Raw genomic sequence first — 21,276 nt, 5'->3', positions numbered from 1 at the left:
CACAGGAGATCCAGATGAGGTCATAAAACCTCTCTGTGACCAAAGTTGGCCAAAATCATGTACAATTCCGAATCCGTATCGGCTGTCAGTATAGATAGTGACTCTCAGGTTTACTGCTGCGTGGCATGCTTTGGTAAGGGCAATTAATTCTGCCACTTGTGCGGAAAACACTTTCTCGAGCCAGGAGGCTTCAATGATGCCAGCTATAGTACATACCGCATAGCCAGCTCTCAGTGTTCCAGCAGAATCTCTTAGACAGGACCCATCGACAAACATGATACAGTCATTTTCTTTCAACTGTGTGTCCTGAATATCTGGACGAGGTTTGGTAGATAGCTCAGTTACCTCAAGACAGTCATGTTCAAATTCTTCCTCATTTTTGATTTCAGTGTTTTCAACAGGAAGTAAGGTTGCCGGGTTCAATACATTACACCGTTTGAGTGAGACATTTCGAGGCATATTTATACTCTCTTTGCGCCGGAATTTCATCGTTTTTTTTTACGCAATTCCGACGCAAAACTAACTCCATATTTATACTTTGGCGTTAGACGCGTCTAGCGCCAAAGTCCATGGAGTTTGCGTCATTTTTTTGCGTGGACACCTACTTTGCGTTAATGATATGCAAGGTAGGCGTTCCCGTCTAAAAAAGTGACTCCGAGGCATGTGCGCCGTATTTACACTCCCGGGCAAAAATGTCGCCCGGGAGTGGGCGGGTCAAAAAAAATGACGTCCAGCCGCTTTTGTGTCGTTTTTTAGCGCCTGGTCAGGGCAGGCGTTAAGGGACCTGTGGGCTCGGAAGGAGCCCAGAGGTGCCCTCCCATGCCCCCAGGGACCCCCCCCTGTCACCCTTGCCCACCCAAGGAGGACGCCTAAGGTTGGAGGGACCCATCCCAGGGAACATAAGGTAAGTTCAGGTAAGTATTATTATTATTTTTTTTTGTGGCATAGGGGGGCCTGATTTGTGCCCCCCTTCATGCCACTATGCCCAATGACCATGCCCAGGGGACAGAAGTCCCCTGGGCATGGCCATTGGGCAAGGGGGCATGACTCCTGTCTTTGCTCAGACAGGAGTCATTTCAATGGGGGTTGGGATTCGGAAAAAATGGCGCAAATCGGGTTGAGGTGATAATTTTGCCTCAGCCTGACTTGCCCCATTTTTTGGCGCCCAAGCTCCATATTCCCCTACGCCGGCGCTGCCTGGTGTACGTCATTTTTTTTGACGCACACCAGGCAGCGCCGCAGGCTAACGCTGGCTAACGTCATTGAATAAATACGGCGCCCGCATGGCACTTCAGAATGGCGTTAGATATTTTGACGCACAACTGCGTTGGCGCAGTTTGCGGTCGAAAGGTATAAATATGGCCCTTGGTGACCCCAGTATGATCGTCTCATACCTAGTGAGACGAGCATTTGTCATGTGCTGAGTTTTAGTTTGAGTCAACAGAATTTCAACTGAATGCGGAACCATTACTGTTAGGGGGTATCCCATGACTATGCCTTCACATTGTGTAAGGCTCTGACAAACTGCTGCAACTGCACACAAACAACCCGGTAAGGCTGCTGCGACAGGGTCCAAGGTAGCTGAAAAAGATGCTACAGGGTGATTTGCATCTCCATGGACCTGTGTTAAGACAGACAAAGAACAAGCATCACGTTCATGACAAAACAACAGAAAAGGTTTCGTATAATCAGGCATTCCTAATGCTGGTGCTCTGCACATGCATTCTCTTAACTCCATAAATGATTCAAGTTCTTCCTTAGACAAAGCTATGGTATATGGCTCGTCCTTGATCTCTTTGCCTGTCAGTCTTATCAATGGTTTTGAAATGATCGAGAAGTTGGTTATCCACTGACGACAGTAGCCTACCATTCCCAAAAACATCCTGACATCTCTTTTTGTTGTTGGAAGGTTCATTTGCAAAATGGCTGTTATTCTTTCCTTTGATATTCTCCTAGAACCTCTTTCAATCAAATGCCCTAAGTATTTCACCTCTTTCTGACAGTATTGTAACTTCCTGGGCAACACCTTATGTCCATTCTTTCCCACATGATTCAGTAATGCAATGGTATCGTATTTACAACTGTCTCTATTGTAGTTTTGGATGCAATCAGCAAATCGTCAATGTACTGCACAAGAGTCGAATTAAAAGGCAGTACCAGAGACTCCAAAACCTTTTTCAATATCTGATTGAAGATGGACGGTAATTCAGAAAACCCTTGAGGGATTCTGCACCAACTGTACCCCTTATCCAAGAATTTGAAACTGAACAAAAATTGGCTATCCTCATGAAGAGGTATCGAAAAGAAGGCTTGTGACAGATCGACGACAGTAAACCATTCAGCATCACAGGGAACCTGGAACATTATTGCTGCTGGATTGGGCACCACAGGGCAACACTTCACCACAATTTCATTTATTTTTCTCAAATCCTGTACAATTCGAACTTTCCCACAAGGCTTCTTCAAACCCATTATGGGAGAGTTACACGGACTTCTCAAAACCTCCTTCAGAACTCCCTGCCTGAGGAAATCTGCAATTATTTGTGACACTTCAATGAGAATGTCTTGAGTCATATGATATTGAGGCACCTGGGGGAACACCGCATTTGGCTTTATCTGGACTTTGACTGGTTCTACCCGTTTTATTAGCCCTACTTCTTTTCCGGTCAGATCCCATACTTTCTCTGTCACCGTTCCCTGTAACTCAACAGGTAAATCAATCAAAGTAAGCATCGGGAACAAAGTAATCAAAGGATAATCTTCATTAGTTGTTCCTGTGTCTTCTTCTAAAAACTGTCCTTCATCTCCCTCATCATCACTATTTGTCTGCACTTCTATTCCATCATTGGAACAGGTATTTGAGCATTTTGTCTTGCACAGTAAGTCCCTTCCCAGTAGGGATACCGGACTCGAGTCACAGACTACAAACCTATGTAGCCCCTGAAAGTTGCCGATCTCAACCTGCACTGGATCTGTAATCAGGTTTGTCAGATACTGGTTTGCTACTCCGACCACTCTCATGGTACGCCCTGAAAGGGTCAATTTTGGAACCTCAGCACTTCTGACTGTAGAGCGTGTGGCTCCTGTATCAACCAGGAATGAGACCTTGTAACCCATCACCTTTCCTTCCACATATGGGCCCCTCTGGTCCACCTCTAAAGATGCTGTAAGCCTGCACTCTTCACTGTCTGAGCTATCGTCTGACCATTCCTCATTCATGCCATTTTCACCTCATAATGGGAACTGTTGTACTGTATTATTTTGACTCATTACTTGACCTGTGACCTGTTGAGGAACCATCACCTTTTGCTGTCCCATCGGAGCCATTGGTAATTGCATTTGCTGTCTAGGTACCATAGGAATCTGCTGTTGTGCTGGTTGCATTTGCACTGACTGGAAATGCGGCATTTGTATCTGCTGCATGGGCTGTACCCCTTGCATTTGCACTAGATAATTTTGAAAATTCGGGTTTTGATGCCTCATTTTCGGGCCCCGTACATTTTGTAATGTACCAACGTTAGCACTTTGCTGAACAACACCATCCTGCACCATATTCAGGCACTCCCGTTTCCAGTGCCCCACGCCCCCACACGCGTGACATGGTGACATCTTTTTCACCCCTTGCACGTCGTTTTGAACCACAACAGTATTCAAGTCTGGACCGCGATTCACAAACCCTCGGCCTCGACCTCTCGGCTGTGTCTGAAACACACCATTCATTTGCGGTTGTTGCTGTATCATCTGTTGAACTCCATTTCCCTGTATTCCTGCCTGTGCAGCCCTTATCTGCATCACCATCACTTTCTCTTTCAGCTTTTTCTGTTTCAGCTCAATCTCATCACTACAGTATTTCGCATACTGCAACACTTCATCAATCGGCTTGGCTTGCCAACAAATCAAATGATTCTTAATCATCTGGCTAACTTCTGGTCTTAACCCTTCAACAAATCTAAACACAAGATGATTCATGTCTTTCGGTTCAATAGTCTGAGTACCACTATAATGATTGAATGCCTTTAACAATCTTTCATAATAAGCATGTATTGATTCCTTAACCTCTTGAGAGGTCCGGTCGATTTTCTGCCAATCAGTCTATTTGTTTCAAAAACTCAATCACCTTATGATAATACTTCATCACCTCTTCAGAGGGTGCCCCTGTCACCTTATTCCCTTGCCGGTTCCTTCATTGACCAATCTACCCCTCTCTTACATTCAAGCCACAAATCAGGCGGAACAATGATCTCAAACAAGGTATTCAGGTCTTCCCAAAGACACTTTGCAAGTTTCACAAACCTGTCTGTTGATACCACTCGATCGGTTTCTCTCTTAGTCTAGGATAATCATTAGTAAAGGATAGGATGTCTCCTCTGGTCCATGGCACATGGACTAAAACACCACCAGCTGTTTCTCTCATAGGTAATATTTTTACTGATTCCAGATCAGGTGTGGCCTTAGCCTGGTTAGACCCTGGTCTGTCACCTTTTCCCTTGTCTCTTTTCTTTGCCCACCTGCCTTCCCATTTTTCCAGTGCTCCCCAGATCTGCGCACTTTGCAACAATTCTTTCAAGTGTGCCTTCATTCCTACAGACCTCATGTGCTCAAAATCTTTGGAGTCGAAGTCTAATCTGTAACTTCTTTTCAGATGTTTAGTGTTTCCAATGTCAATATTGTATTTAACTGCCAGGTTGGCTACTCTTTGATGCACCTTGCCTACTTCTTTGGTAATTTTAGGGCACAAGAATCTTAATTCTGCTTCCGTGTATGACTCCAATCTGTTTTCACCCATTGTACCTTCTACTAACTCAGCAGCTTCTGCCCCCAGTCTTACAAGGTTCAGGTATTCGGCTTATTTTTCTTTTTCGGGTTTCGATCGTAACCACTGCAGCCTTTTGTGAAGTATAAGTCTTTTCTAGCCATTCGTTTAGCTGTTGGACTGTGAAACCCTGCAGTGAGATGTTCCCTGCATGTATCATTGGTGAATGTGAGGTGTTTGTACTCATTGTCTGCAGAGTTAAAACCCCTAGTCCTGCTTGGCGCATTGCTTCTATGGGTGCTCCCACTGGACTAAGATCCATTAAAGACCTCGACTGTTCAACTGCTTGCTCTCATGGGGCCATTATCTGTGGAGTCCCCATGGACCCTCCTCTTATCACATCTTAAGTCATTACCCCTTGGTCACATACGCCAGTTTTATCCAGAGCATACAGTGGTACTGGTGGTCCGACAGTAATTGGCAATGATATGGCAGCAGGTGTCTGACCTGTGCCCAGACTCCGTGGAGCAGCAACTCCATAGATCTGTTCCAAGGTACCAGGAACAGGTACTAATGGTGGACCAGCTACTGGGTTGTACCCTGGTATCAGCTGTGGTTGCGGCTGGGACAGTAATTTCGGAGTTGACTCAATTTGTACTAATTTTGATTTCGTGTATATCGGGTCTGGCGGCACTATCAAATTTGTAGTAGTCTCAAGTACTGGGACGTCTGGGTATATTCTCTGTATCTGCGGTGGAGGTTGCAACTGTATCGGTATGTCTGGAGCAATGGGTACACTGACACCATTCTGTAGCAGAGCCATATCACTAGTCTGTGCCGTATCAGCAACTCTCTTTTCCTGCGTCTGGTTCCCAGGATCCGTGCTAGTGCTTGGAGCACTATCGCTCACCGCATAGGGTGGTGGGCGATCGTGTAACAACCTGTCCATAAACTCCTCATCGTCTGAATCGTCTTCCTCTTCCCAAGTTCTTTTATTCTCTTTAGATTTGCCTGAATCCTTATCTGTTTTACAGGTGGCTTTCTTTCCCTGTGTTTCTTCTCCCTGTGTTATTGCTGGGAATAATTTTAATCCATCAACAGTTCCCCTTCTCCACATTTTACTCTCATCATCCCATCTAGCCTCTGCATAAGATTTTTCTGCCCTTCTCAATCTTCTCTGAAATTGTTCTTGCCTCTGTTTAAGAGCCATTAGATCCCAAACCGCTAACGCCTCAAACTGAGCTGTCCTTGGAAGTGGTTTCTGTTCACTTAACATCCACCTCAATCTTCCGAGAATCCTCGTATTAAACGTTCCATATTCCGGAAACTCTAAACATCCCTCCTTCTCTGTTAGTTTGCGCCACTGTTTCATCCATAAACATGGAGCAACACCTTTTTCTTCCATGACTATATAAGCTGGAGTACCTTCGGGTGGTGTAGGCTCCCCATCAGTTGCTATGATATATGTATCTCCCTTTAGAGCACTCTTAAATGCTTTAACAAAATTCATTTTTGCAATTTTCTCTTGTTTTGTAATTAATCAGAAGTGACTTAGGGGGTTATTCTAACTTTGGAGGAGTGTTAATCCGTCCCAAAAGTGACGGTAAAGTGACGGATATACCACCAGCCGTATTACGAGTTCCATAGGATATAATGGACTCGTAATACGGCTGGTGGTAAATCCGTCACTTTTCCGTCACTTTTGGGACGGATTAACACCTCCTCCAAAGTTAGAATAACCCCCTTAGTCCCCAGGACACTCTTCTCCCACCTTTCTCAACCCTTTGCCTCTCACGGACGGCAGCCAATCCGTGCGCGACCCCTCTCGACAACTGACCTATCTCAGCGCAGCACCACTGACGTCACACTCACACACACTGCAGCTGACAAAGTCTTGCGGCTCGTCCGTTCCTCACTGAACTCACACAAACGAATGCAATTATTGCAAGCACCTTAAATGACAACACAAATCTGCCGGTTTACTACAGGAAGGGTAACACATTCGCTTCAGAACTTTACAGAGATTTCACTTGAAGCCTCAGCCGCTACTTTCTCCTTGTCAGTTCCCACATATGCAAGTAGAGTTCGACCCGCAAATTCTACTGTCGACTTGTCAATGGCTTATTCTAGTGCACTTTAGAACTTACCAAATCTCCATCGAAGGTTTCACACATGCATCTACTCAAACTTGACTTGTAAACCACGCCCGATTGACCTATTAAACCGCGCAAATTACAACATAAACCCAAGTGTCTCCCACACTTGTCAACATTCTCCAGAGTCTTAGACCTCAACAGGTCCGTACATAACAACCAACCACGTAGATAATTTTGAGCATTAAGCGCCACACTCATGTGAAGTATGCCGACTTCCCTACTCTCACACTGTGGAGTACACCCACTCCTGCTGAACACATATTTGTCCTACATACACACAAATCTCACAATCACCCACAAAAGGCATAAGCTAGCAAGCGCAAAACCCTAAACCACGTACATTATGGCGCCGAGAACATTCCCAACTCACTTAAGCAGGTTCCGAGATCCTGGGAAAGTCATGGTGAACTTAGAAACCCATCATACCTCCAATTTGCATTATCACGGAAAAACAAATTAAACAATGATTCTCTGTCCTAGGGCCCCCAAGGGCCAAACCGTCGCTTTGCTACCAGAACTGATAACGCGTCCCTTTATGTTAATTTATACACATTAGGACTCGTTTTAGGCCAATGAATCTTTTGACCCAGTGGTGAGACACCGTAGGACGAGATAACTGATCAATATGTCAAGCAATAAATCAATAACTTCATCAATATTTATCACCACAATGCATCTTACTTTAGAAAAAGACATTAATCAAATTATCGACGCAACCATGACCTTTCAGCCATGAATAACCACACCTGTTGATAGAATTTTATGAATTGTATTCCCTATTGATTACAATCTACAAGCAGAAGAGTCAATCTCAAAACCAAGAAGCATAAAAGTATAGTCACAATATGGCAACTGTGATAAGATTGCATTAATGCAAGAATCACAAACATAAGAACATAGCACGGCGTGAACATAGATCAGAGTATAGCAAGTATCATATACGTCTCAGTTCAGCAAAGCGTAACGTCAGTCATTTGTCTATTTGCGTCAGTCAGAGTGAAGTTCTATCCTAACCCCTAATTAGCATCAGCATGTTGGGCTTCATGCAAAACAATTTAGAACACCAATTTAGAAAAATATCAAGCTATGGTCTCTATAAAATAAGCAGTTGGTACCAAGAAAGGAAAAGCAAACAGACAAATTACAAATCACATTGTCATAATTACCCTCCAGGAATAGGTCAGCACACAGGATCAGTCTTCGTCTTCAGGACATCAGTCAAATCGTCATCAGTCTAACCTTGTCTAAAGACAGGGGACACTTCCCTCATAAGGAGGAGAAGTGTAAAGGGCAGTCTATGGGTGAGGATGGTTTATTAAGTCTCAAAGTCACCAAACAGAGTGACAGAGTTTCTGGATGAAATCAATAGCATTCCCTACCTAGTTCTAACGTCCCTTCTGTGACATGAGTTTTTATCCCTTTTTCGTAATACCTTCCCCCAAAATTCTATTGGTCATTTACTACACCCCACTATCTTTAACCTATCACATTATACATTAGGTAATTCCAATTATCATCCCACGATAATTTATAACACTTTGATTGGTCTTCATAATTGACACCTTTGGAGGTGGCACATCCGGGGGGTTTCATCACCGCTTGGCACGTTCCTCGGGTCATGAGTTCCTTTGTTCATGGTTAAATGTCCTTGTACATTAGATTAATCTACTTTTGTTTCAAAATTGTATTAAACTCATACTAAGGCAGCTAGCATGCGGATGAGAACTGAATTTATATGGTTACATAAAACGGAGAAAAGGAACAAATGCAGGGTCATGGCCCTTTGCGAGTCAGCACACTGGAAAACAGAGAAAAATACTTTAATATGAGAGCTAGGCAGCTAAATCTGCAATTCACGCTAACTTAAGGCCAATGAGATTTTCAATATAAATGCAATATCGTAAGTGTTAATACAAATCATAGCATGACCAGTTTTACTCATCATTGTTAGTTCACATATATATATTGGTGACCACACACATTATAGCCGTAATTCAGATGCATGTTTAAGCATTACTCTAATTATTGTCGTTTTCTATACAGCATTATTACTCATTGATATAAGCATTTCACTTTTAGTATATGTAATATTTAAACTACGCTCTCTCAGCAATATAGTGCAGAAGGGTCCTAAACAAAGGATGGTGTCAATTCTGACAGTGTTCAGTAGCACCACTGATCAAGAATGGGTTAATGTTATTTTGAAATGTTTGTTTGCCAACGATATCTGAATAAAGAGAAGGTATAGTCAGCTACGAGATTTGGAATCAGGGGCATCTACAGTTTGGATCCATCATACACTGATATCCCTTTGGAATATCTGACGGTTGAAGGGTCAAAGAAGAAACACATTTGACGATGCTAACCATTAATGCCCATTGAAGGACGGTGAAAACTACAAGTTGAAGGATGCCCAAGCGAAGTGGATGTTTTAACACAGGGACCGGCACTTGGATAAATGCCTTTAGTCTCAATGCCAAAGCTAACAATTATGGCTCGTTAACAGTGCTTTATTTACAACGGGCCATGATTGAGGGCGCTGAACTTGAAGTTGAAAGCAGGTCGAATTCTCATGGGCATGTCATTGGTCAAAAAGGTAAAGAATAATAAAAATGTTTGCTTACCCACACATCTTTGTCCTCAGTGTTCTCTTTTGCAGTTCCATGGCGAACCTCAGAGTCTCAACCAACTCCCCTGTGCCACTCCATACGCTTTTGTCAAGCTGCTGATAATGTTAGCAGCATGAGAAAATTGCCAGGATTGGTTGGAGCGGGTTAGCTCGACACTCGTTTTAGGCACTATGGACCTGTGCCTTCTGTTCACACAGCTGTCTAAGACAACTCAGGTTGGAGAAGTATAAAGTTTGCATGTCAGAGTGGCTACCTTAAGACAGCTGACCAAAGTAACATGCACATTTTAAACAGGAGTGTGCACCACTCCTTCCCTGCTGCAAATCAGTAGCAATGGCCCCGCCTTGACTCTTGGCTCAGGCTAAGAGAAACAGTGAAAATAAAATGGTTATAAATTAATTGTATTACCATTTTATTCATCACCCCTGCTGCTCTTGCAGTAGAGGAACGATCCACTGCCCAAATGGAGGGACCATCGCTATTAATTTCTAAATAAGATGTAATGTGAAACTAACTTTGTATTCTTGGACTTTGTTCCATTAGGCGTTACAAAAGGTCACGTTTCCTTAAATCTAATGACATCTCTAAGGTTAGCCAGTGGATTGGAATCATGCTGGATGAAAACAAGAATTTATTAGGAGTGATCATGTTTGATGTCAGAATGGGAAAGATAGTTTCATTCAAGATGAGAAGCATGGACACAATACCAAATTAAGGAGCATATTTATACTCTGTTTGCGCCGGATTTGTGTCATTTTTTTAACGCAAATCCAGAGCAAACTTAACTCCATATTTATATTTTGAAGCTAGACCCGTCTAGAGTCAAAATCTGGGAGTTCACGTCATTTCAAGGATGCGTGAAACTGCCTTGCGTCACTGAGATGCAAGGTAGGCGTTTCCCTCCAAAAAATGACTCAAACAGTCCAGAGCCATATTTATCCGACAGGGCAAAAATGCCGCACAGGTGGGATGCGGACTCGAAAAATGACACAAAGCCCGATTTGCATCAAATGTTAATGCCTGAGTCAGGGCAGGGGTTAAAATGGGGCAAACACACCGCTACTTAAGGTAAACACACATAAGCAACATCATTGCTCAAGAATGACAACATGGAGGTGCTACTGATGCAGCATGCCAGACTATGCAGAGCACAGAACCAACAGCAGCAGCCACCACCACCCCAATGTGGACCCTAAAGGCAACACAGAAGGCAGGAGAGGGTCTTCAGGACCAGGACAACCCTCCAGGGCCTCAGGGAATAGGATATCATCCAGAGGTACAGATTAAACTGGCAAGCCATACAGCTGCTGCTGCACCAAATTGAGCCACAGATAACAGCCAGCCTGCAGACACCACACAATATACCACTGGTGACCAAGCTGCTTGCTGTTCTTCACATGTTGGCAAGTGTCTCCTTCCAAACAATGGGTGCCCTGGTTGCTGGGGTATCACAGCCCTCAAATCCGGCGCAAACAGAGTATAAATATGCTCCTTAATTTGTTATTGTGTCCATGCTTCTCATCTTGCATGAAACAATCTTTTCCATCCTTCCCAAGGTCCTAGATGCCATCATGTCCCTCACACCCTGCCACATCAACTTCCCCAACACACAGCAGAAGCAGCAGGAGACCAAACAGGGGTTTTACCAAATACATGGCTTCCCGCATGTGCTTAGTGCAATTAACTGCACCCATGTCCGGATTGTATCACCTACTGCAACAGAGAATCTATCCTGAAACAGAAAGCACACCCACTCCATAAATGTGCAGGTCATAGTTGACCAGCAGGGATTGTTTACCAACATCTTGGCCAAGTATCCTGGGAGTGTACATGATTCCTTCATCTTCCGTCACAGCACCATCAATCTGCACTTCCAGGACGGATGATATGGCAATGGCCTTCTTGTTTGTAAGTCCATTAACCTAGAAATAATCACACGGTGCAGCAACCCTGTAGGACACACAATCCACACACCACTACATAAACATGTGTGCAGGAAGACACTGAGGTGTGTCACAGGTAGTTATGCTGTACACCCTGACACAATGTGATACACACCTATGGACAAATGACGGATGCCAATAACAATAGATGCCACCCTAGAGCTACAAGGGACCAATTTCAAAGCACACAGTGACAATGACATGGCCTGCCCTAGAAGCACAATTTGGAAGATGTATCATTTACTATTACAATAGGCCACATAGTCGATCCCACACCCTCCCAAGCAATAAGTACTGTGGAAGGGGTGCCATGTGTGTTGCTGCAGGTCAAACACCATGAGACGTATAGCATGATGATGCTGGCTCACATGTAGGTGACATGGAAATACTGAGGCAGTCCCAAAATTGCACATCAATCCTGGGATGAAGTTTCCAGGTAGTAGTGAGGAAGTAGTCTGTGCTATGAACACATATTGATGTGCCACTAATGCAAACTGCACACTGCTGCACACACTGAAAGAGCCAATTGTCCATCAAAATAACAGATGTACAGGGAGATGATCCTTCCTATACACATACACCCAGCTCCACAAGGCAGTTAGCCAGGTTACCTGGAGCAAGTTGGGTAGTGTAGGTGCACGGTTTCACATGAGCCACTGGCAGAGGGAACCACAAAGGTCTACATAGAACCAAGTCACACATTGGATAATTGTGCATTGTCAATACTGAACATCTCCATGCTGCCAACTTAGGGAGATGTGTTGGGCATGGTCACCAAGCCTAATCATAGGGCCTCACTTCTGGATTTCATCAGCAATGTCATATGTCTAAGTGGATGGGATGTCCAGGCCATGTAGTGCAACCACGTTACCACCACTTCGGAATCTAATGTGTGTGTGGAAGTATTGTGTCCCCTCCATTGAAAGCACACTAAAGCATATTCCTCACTACATAACACATGGTACATACGTACTGACCAGCTATTTGGAAACAAAACCATAGATATCAGGTCAATGAGCCAAACACAAGTTGTCACGGCAAACAACCCAATGCAGAAAGAACCTCAGAGAAGCACAGGATCTCACACAATGCCACAAACACATATGAGTCACAGACGACACAAGATATCAACTGCCATGCTACATGACATACCTGGTGCAAGCACTAACAAAATACTTACTCCTATTTTCTTTTTCAGCTGATCAGGGTTACGGGATCCAGCCATGTATCATGACCCCATTCCTCAACCCAAGCACATCGGAGGACACGCACCATTGTGGAACGGACCTTTGGCATCCTGAAGTCCTGATTCAAGTGCCTGGTCATCACAGGAAGCAGCTTCCTATGTTCCTCAGAAATGGTCTGCAAGATCACATTGACTTGTGCCATCCTGTACAACATTTGTGTTAGAAGGAACATCCCCTATAAGAACCCATGCAAGAACTGCCTGAGGAGGAGGAGGAGGTAGATGGTGCCAGGGAAAATAAGGGGGAACATCCAAACACAGCTGCAGGAATGCGCTGCAGACAGCAGATTGTTCAAAACTTTTTTCACCAATAGTCACTCTAAACACATTGTTAGGATATGTAATTAAACACCTCCCTTTATCACACAATTCTTCTCTGGTTACTTATTTCTCTATCACATGTTCTTTAGGAATGTGAGTATTACCTCAGGGAGCATGTCACAACGACAATTCTGACTACTTCTGATGCAACATCACATGTGATGCGTAAGATTGTACAGCAAACATCACACACATATTTAAAAAAAACATATTTTCGATTTCACATATGAAGGACGGAATCATAGGACCACAGCATATGACACACATCCACGTTGCCAACATGGTCTACTGTAGCACATGACACACAACTATGACTTATCCAATCAAAAGGTAAATAAGCACCTCATACATGATGCAGTGGATGTGAAATCACAGTGGTAACAGGAATGTATGAACAGACCCCCTGACATTAGTAAGTGTGATATTTGCTATCTCTGCAAGGAGCTTGTGTGACAAGAGGTGTATAAATCCTGAAAATGGATAGCATGATTGTCCCAGCTATGACAAACAAGGGTCACAACAGTCCATCCCTCATAATAAGTCCTGACACTGCTATGTGTTATGTCTCTGTCCTCCCTTCTCTATAAGGCACTGTAAATGGACTATCTGTATCCTGGGAATCATCATTAACCCTCACCCAGACTCCCATTCTGACTCCTGTTTGCTTCCCTTTTCCATATGGCATGCTATAGATGAACTATATTAGCATGCATGGACTTCAGGTCCTATAATGCGCTGCCTGGTAGTTGGTAAGACCTGTAATCTTCGGTCCATTGCTTCCTATGGGAAAAGTCCAGTTGTCCCCTTATACTGGATTCTCTCCTCCAGGACGTGTGAGAGACTGAAGCTGCACACACCTGTGAGCTCTCTCATGCAGCCTAGCCATGTGAGTCTGCCCTCGCCTTGCTGCTGCCTGGTACAGCTTAGAAGCTGCCATTCCCTGAAGCTCCTCATTGTGCATTGGAGTACAATTCAATTGTGTACCAGAGCCCTGATTGGATTGTGTTACAGTCCTGATTACGCCTGAGACTGCTCTCTGTTTACACAGTGCTGTTCCTGCTTGATACAGTCAGACTCTGCTCCCTGTTTCTCGGCCTTGTTCATGTTTGTTTCTACCAGAGCCTTCTCCCTGTTACTCAGATCTGTTCCAGTCGTTGCGTCAGCAAGAGCCTGTTCCCTGTGCCTGCCTTTGCCTCCTAGTTGGTTCCCTTGCCCTCTGTTTCCTCTTGGGGTATCGTGTCTGGTAAGTGTACTATCAGTCCTCAACTGTATAGAATTGTTTAACTTAGTATTTGTTCTGGCACCTGGTTTTTAGGATTCTAATCCAGCCCCCATCCTTTGTCTAGTTTTGCATGTAGTCATTAGTGTCGAACAGTGACAGTGTGCTATGGCTGTATTCCAGGATTTGTTACTGTGTCTCCAGCCTGACAAACAAGGGCTAGTCTTGTGCATGTAAGGACAATCCATGTTTGTGCCCTGAGGGTCCAGACACAGATTCACTTCTGATGCCACCTTTCTATGGGGCTTGCATGGTGACTAGCTGTGAGATTAATCTGCATAGAGCCACTGATGTTCCCTGTTGCTGTGGGAAGTTCTGAGCCCTGCCCTGTGTACAATCTTAGTGATGAGCCCTGCAAATTTGTCCATTACTGACCCGTTACATATTTGTCCACACTAAGGTTGCTCTGTATTCACTCTTCTGTATTATCTGCCTTACCATAGCTGCCCTATCCCCTTGTATGCATTTAGCTGCTCTTCTGCTTTAGGACAATTCTGCCTTGCAAGATACTCTGTGAACTCAAGGGTTGCCCCAACATACTCCTGACTAGACCTGCACAAAACCGTAACACCATGGAGCCCAATACTGACACAGGGTACACATGCCCATAAACTTGAACTGGCCACTTTAGTGCAATGCACCTCTGAAAATATGTGAACACATGCAGCCAGGGCTGCAGGTCCACCAAAGCAACATGAGTAACATAGGCAATTTTCATTAGTCAAACGGACGTGTACATAACAAATTTTATGATTAAAATTGAGGCTCAGTGTCACAAACACTGTACCTACCAAACATGTACCAATGGCCTACATATGGGTAGTTTACACACAAGTCACCATGAAGTCATAGGCAACAATTAATGACATGTGAGGGGTAACATATCCAACATAGCCCTCATCAGCCATCCTCAATCATCCCTGTGTATTGTTTGTCGTGGGAAATGTAATGTCCCCTAAGTCAAACAGCTACACACATCAAATGAGTCAACACATATTACAAACGCATATCATAACTGTTGTACATCATTGATTGCCATCTGATGTTGATACCTATTTGTAACACATTCATACATGACCAATACGCCAAAAGTATTGCATGCCGTTCCATCAGAAGAACACATATAGTTGTAACAGTTAATTCACACACAAAACACACAGGCCATGATTTATACTTGTGTAGTGCAGCCATGCCATCCTTTATTGATGCAAAATCAGCGTAAACTTACAAATTCCAATAGAATTTTGTAACTTTGCGCTGCTATTGCGTTAGAAAAAGAAGGAAATGCTGTGCCAAGATAGTATAAATGTGGGCCACAGTTGCATGGTCTACCACATGCCATGCCATGTTCAACACATCAAGGAACAAGCACCAGCTGAAGCATCACTGGGTTGCCCCAGTGGCCCAAGAACAGGACATGATGGACCACCTAGGTGTGGTGATCGGTGGCCCTGTTGGTGAGTATCACGTTGACAAATGCGTACAGTAGAATGCTCCTGAGTGACAGTAGCAGATGGCTTGACGTGCTGCATGCAATGTTTGTCATCATGTAGAATGCAAGTAGAACAAACTGTTAGTGTACCAGTACTGAGATGTACTACACATGTTTATACATGTTAACAATGCAGACCAGAGCTTCGTTGAGCCATGTCTGACTATTACTTAGGGCAATATGTACCAAGCTATTTATAATTTTTAGAAACGGCCTAGTTTTCTGAATTTTCATGTTTACGTCAGGAAAAATATTCATTCAAATGCACAACCCCATTTTTGCCATTCTGCTATCACATTGCACAATCACAAAACAGGGTTTGCTGGTGGCATTTATGAATGGGGGTTCCTATCCTATTATTGAGTCACAAGCCGCTAATTGTTTTTTTTCTTGGTCACAAATGCTGCCACTAAACAATTGCAGTTACCATCCGTGTCAAGTTGGTGCTAACTCATTTGCAAAATGGGAGGGGTCCCCAGGTGATCCCTTCCCCTTTGTGAATGCATGGCCAAAAATGTATTCTGAGCAGGAAGTTGTGCCATGGACCACTGACTGCTTCCAAAAACATTTTTCTGTCATAATATAGGTCCTTGAAATACTTTCTGTTTACCCCTGCTGAAATAAGGCTGCAATTTAATGAATATTTACATCCCTATTTGAAAGCATTCACAGCTATGGTGGTCTGCTGAGCCCAGCAGGCCCGCATCCCTGTGAGTGCAAGGGGTTTGCAAAATGAGACCTAACTCCTCATTATTCATGAGGTAGGTCATTTGCTACCCCACTTATGAATTGCAAACAGTGTCATTGAGAGTGTTCTACCTCAGATCATCCAACTTGCTAATTGCTAGTTGTTAAGTCTCACAATGTGTGACTCACAAAACCTGATCTTGGTACATGTGGCCCTGAGTAACACATTTCAGGTGCAATGACAACACCTGTGCATGCAATATGTCAATGATGATCAGCTAAGACACTGTCAGCATCACATATGTCACTGTTTTGGGGAGGGCAAAGTGGGCTATCCATGTTTAGCACTACATTGTCATCATTACACGCACATGATCCCTGTTATCATGTTGGCATAGGGGGCATATACGCTTAGGGGACACTGCCAATGGGGCATTTGTTACCTACATACAACTGTGCCACATCTGTTATGGACCACTGAAAGCACGATAATTGCTGACTAAAAATTGATCCACATGTCCATCACACAGTTAATCATTGTCCCATGATGCATAAGCCACTATACATGAGTCACTTGTATTGCAGTGCACCAGGGAAGTGCCATTGAAATTGTCATCCAATTACAAATCATGACATGGAGTACTATCTGAAATAGATTAGCCACAAATCTTTGTAGTAGGTTTAGCACCACATGATTGTTAGTCCCAGTGCATGGGTGCATATGTGTGTCTATCACTCACTGGAGTGTTAGTGTCAATGTGAGTTTGCAGTGGTATGTCTGTTGGATTGTCTACATGCAGGATCAGCAGCTCACGTATATAAAATCTCACACACTGTGATATGCTGTCCAAACGTTTGTACAGTGATCAGACATTGAGCATACATTTCCTTTCCATGTATTACAGGTGGACTGCCCCCTCTACCATCAGGGAAGTGGCTCGATTTGAGGACCCAGACGTATCCAGTAAGTGTGAAATTGTCTGTCCTGTGTAGTGATTGCAGCTGTTGTGTGAGTTACTCTTGTGTGTTGCACTCATTGCAATATATGATGAGCTGGCACATGATCTGAGATATTACTTGAATGGAGGTTGACATAATGCTCCATGCAAGGGTTAGACATTCACAGGCAGGGAGTCATATCTTGGGAGTCATGTGCTGCACAATAGGCAGCAACATGTAAACAAGGTGATTAGTAGCCACATGTAGGCCCACATTTGATTTGGAAGTGCTCCAGTGTCAAAATGTTGTCAGCAAGTCATACCCTCATTTTCACAAGACAGTGATGCATCAGTTTTCATCAAAGAAATGATGCATCCTTGTATTGTAATGTACATGTAGGACTGTATGGGTAACTGTCCCCCAGCATCTAGCCCCATATGTTGTACTCCATGTACCTGACACTTATGTGGGATGTAATAGGCGTGCATGTAGGTCAAGGCCAGATGTGCACTGGCATCAATGTGAGTGATTTTGGAAATGTGTTGGCAGATCAAGTGTTGATGGTTGTCCACAAATGGGAACATGAATGTAGATGTGATTGACTAATGGATACCTCACTCCTAGTTGGCAGGCCTCCTCACATGTGTTCCTCTCACTAAATCCATGTACAGGTAGACACGGCTTTGGGTTGTCCTTGACAGTTGCGATGATGTATTGCATGCCCATCACCCCTGAGGCACCGAGATAGGGGAAGAACATATATGTAGGTAGGTGTAATGGTCACAGTGTAGATGACAGTCATCTAACTCAAGCATGCATGTGTCCCAAACAACACTAATCCCTGCCAATTACATACCATCCTGCCAATTACATCTACAAATCACTGGTCCTGGGTGCCTTAAAGTTGATCCAGATGATAGGGATTAGTCGGCCTGGCCCATGCTAAGTAATTGCTGCATTTCTGTGGTGACACATTGCACTATATAAATGCACAGATCACTTTATTTGGTACACACTTTGTTGTGCTTTGCTGTGCTGTTAAATACTTGATGGTTAGGCAGCATTGCCATGCCATTCTTCAGGGACAATATATCATCTGTACTGTGATTTGGACTGCATGTGCAATTTGAGGGAGAATGTTAGATTATCATCTGTACATGCATCACACAATGATGACACTAATGGTTGCCTGTCTCATTTTTACAGCTGCCACCATGAATGCCATGGAAATAAAGGATTTCCAGAGGCGGGCAGTGCAGTATAGGCACATCTTGGATGTGTAGTCTGGGTTCCGGATTATGGCAAGAAACTATCGGAGGGAGAGAGCCACAGGATTATGGCTGGCTTTCAGCCAACGGGGACCAACATTGGCCACAACAGGTGGAGCCACCACCACGACTGCAGCCAGTGGCACAGCAGCCACCGTTCATCAGCCCCACCTGCTGCACCCTCAACCTCAGGACCAACACCCACAACACCTGCTGCACCTTCTATTCCAGCACCCCAAACCCCAACACATGCAGGAGCAACTACGTCAGGTACAATGCCGCCCCCTCAGCTGCTTTGGACATGGCCGCCATATCAAAGCTACAGAGTACATGAGGAAAGTCCTAAAGAAGCTTGACACTCTCCAGTGGGATGTGGAAAGAAATAGCCGGAGATTGAAGCCCATCAAAAAAACTCTGAAGAGGGCAAACTCTGAACTCCTGCCTTACCTCACCCCTAATTCCGTCCACTCCCTCCTCTTTCCTTATCCAGTTTTTTAGTGAGTTTAGGGGGTTTAGTGATAGGTTAGAGTAGACTAGGAATGTATATAGGATAAGTAGATTGGGGGTGGGGGTTTCATATTATTACATATTTAGTTTGTGGGTGGGTGGGGGTTAGTATTGGGGCTTTTGTGTATTCTATTAAAAAATATATATATAAAAAATAAAAAATACAAAAAAAAATATATTTGTTTAGTATTAGGTAGTATCTGTTTAAGTTAGTTAATTTTGTCCTACATGTGTCCCGTCATATAAGGCGGGTGGGGGGCAAATATTTAGCGTGTTTTGTTTAATGTGGTATGTAAGCTTAGCACAGGGTAGTTAGGGCCAGTTGTGGGTAATGTATAGTTAGGATAGATTAGGTTAGTATAGGTGTGTGACATAGTTGTAAGTTCCCTTTTGTACATAGTTATTACATTTTTGGGTACTCCTTTATGGCATATGTCATATGCTTGTGGATCTGGGTCTTTGCATGAGTGTACAGTGCTGAATTTCTGTTGGCATGTGTATATCATCCTGCATCCACATCCCACTCTTGACATGTTGATTCACACTTCCAACTGAGCTGTCACAATGGCAGCTACTACAAAGCTAAATCTCAATGCATCTGCCAGCCATTGTACCCACCACTCAACGTGACTATGGTTCCCATGTATTTGACAAGTAGGTCTGATTTTAAAGCTGTGATTGTTTGGGTCCTGGGTTGGAATGTTTGACACTGTGGGATGTCTGCCTGCAGCCTGATGTTCATGTGAACACTGCTAAACCGAGTAGTGTCAATTTCTGATGAGGTCAAGTATGCATAATTCATGCCTATATGTTTTAATTGTACTCCCAGCGGACGTTTTTGGCCAACCACTCTTACACAGCCATTCCTGCAGTATGTTGTGGGTGAGGCATGTATGTTTTGAGCCACATGTCACATGCAGAATGACTTTCTTATAGGGGATGTGGCCAGAATTGTGTTTAATCTTGTAGATACCTTGGGCATGAAATATACTATTATTACACTGCATTTGCCTAATTTATTAACGCAACAGCAGCGCAAACTTACAAATTATAAAGATATTTTGTAAGTTTGTCCTGCTTTTACTTAAAAAATGAGGCAAAAGCAGCACAGAAGAGTTAGAAGTCATGGCCCTTGTGCATTAGCACAGTTTTGCATCAAAAAGTATAAATCTGGCCCTAGATGTTTTAATTATGGAAGCTAATGACATTACCTTCTCCTCACCTAGGACTGGAAGGAAGGATGAAAAGAAAGGTTGGAGTGTAGTACCATGAAAAGTAGGTAACATAGATTGAGGGTTTGTTAAGGATAGAATGCTGGATCATTGGATTTGTTGCTTTAAAAAACAGTAGCATTCAGAATGCTGTAGTGTTGAGAATGGGGTAGCGTGTAAGGCACCAGTGTTGTTTAGTTCATAGTAGATACTGGTTTTGATTGGAGTCTTATTTTTGTTTTTGACCAGTGTTAAGAATTGGGTTGTTGATTAACTGGAATGTGAACACTGGTCAAGCAGCAACCACAATCCTTGTCAGTGTGAGACACAAGCCAACCCTTAACTAACCTGCGCTCAACCATCTGGTAGCTTGGCACAGAGCAGTCAGGCTTAACTTAGAGGCAATATGTAAAGCATTTTTGCAACACTTCAAACAGTAATAAAGTGACAAACATACCACACAAAGGATCCCGCACCAAGTTAGAAAAATAGAGTTTTTTAAATCAAATAAGACTAGGCCAAACGACAAAAAATCCATTCTATAGAACCAGAGCTATTCATCTTTAAAGGTTTCAGTAAAAATAGCACTGAAATCAATAGTGCCAACTATGGATAACTGATTATGCCAAACCAGAACAAAGTCACAAGTTTTGGTTACTCTAGACCCACAGAAGCTGGCAGGGCACATTCAGGCCCACTTCCAATGGTCAGGAATGTGGTGGTACCACGTTGAAGGGTAGACTCACAGTTGGCAGAGTCCAGGTGCTGAGTTCTAGGTTGTTGCAGCTCGCTCTCCTTGATGCTGTAGTCAGGAGGCAACCCACCTAGCCCTTAGAGTCACTTT

Source organism: Pleurodeles waltl, chromosome 10 (genome assembly GCF_031143425.1).
Source record: "Pleurodeles waltl isolate 20211129_DDA chromosome 10, aPleWal1.hap1.20221129, whole genome shotgun sequence".
Lineage (NCBI taxonomy): Eukaryota > Metazoa > Chordata > Amphibia > Caudata > Salamandridae > Pleurodeles > Pleurodeles waltl.
Note: the sequence above shows the minus strand (reverse complement) of the source record.